This window comes from Podarcis bocagei (assembly GCF_964188305.1).
Source record: "Podarcis bocagei genome assembly, chromosome: W".
In the NCBI taxonomy this organism is placed as follows: domain Eukaryota; kingdom Metazoa; phylum Chordata; class Lepidosauria; order Squamata; family Lacertidae; genus Podarcis; species Podarcis bocagei.
In genome coordinates this window covers 58,356,835-58,357,670 of record NC_138131.1, presented here as the reverse complement: position 1 = coordinate 58,357,670, position 836 = coordinate 58,356,835, and positions in this window count along the sequence as shown.

Here is an 836-nt window from a genome sequence, read left to right as displayed (position 1 = left end):
TATCCCTGTGCCCAAATGATGCAGGTAGGGCTGAGGGGGGACATGGTTTTGGCCGGGATGGTGATCTTCTTATTTCTGGCCATCACTGCGCCCACACCACTTAAGGTAACCCAGCGGCTAATGAGAGAATGGGGTGCCCGCAACACGCAGAAATGGACGCCTATTCTGCAAAACCGAACCAATTGCACGGTCTGCACCCGGAACCTCTCGCACTCTGTGACCTACAGATGCTTTGGGAAGAGTACCCCTCCTCCCTGTGCCTTGGAATGAGTCCTCAGTTACGGCCCCAATTTTGGGTTCCGCCGGATTTTGGGCTGCATTAAATTTGACAGAAGGAGCCTGTGGCTTTAACATTTCTGACCATGGTGTAGCTATTCGACACCTGGCAACAGAAAGAGAGAAAGTAGCCCATGCTCCTGCCCCAACCAGGAAGGGATGGGACATGTCTTGGTTGACTGAGTGGCTTCCAAACCTTGGGTGGCTTAGAGGACTTGTAATGATGTTAATGGACTAATCTTGCTTCTTTTCTGCTCCTGTATACACTGCTTAAAGCAATGCTTGCAAAATATGATGCGTAAAATGATGTCACGAATGATTCGGCCCCAGATTATAGCAGTGACACCAGTACCTTGGGACGAGCCGAAAGGCTGTCCAAAAGAAGAGGAGGGAATGAAGGAATGGGTTTCCCAAACCCAAAACTGACTGTGCAGGCATTTTTAAACTGCACCAAAATCCCCATTTCTCCTTAGCTAAAATGCATAAACTTTAGCTGTTGAGCAAATGCAAAACAAGAACACAGCTCTCTTCCTTATCAGTTTGACAGCAAGACTGGCCTT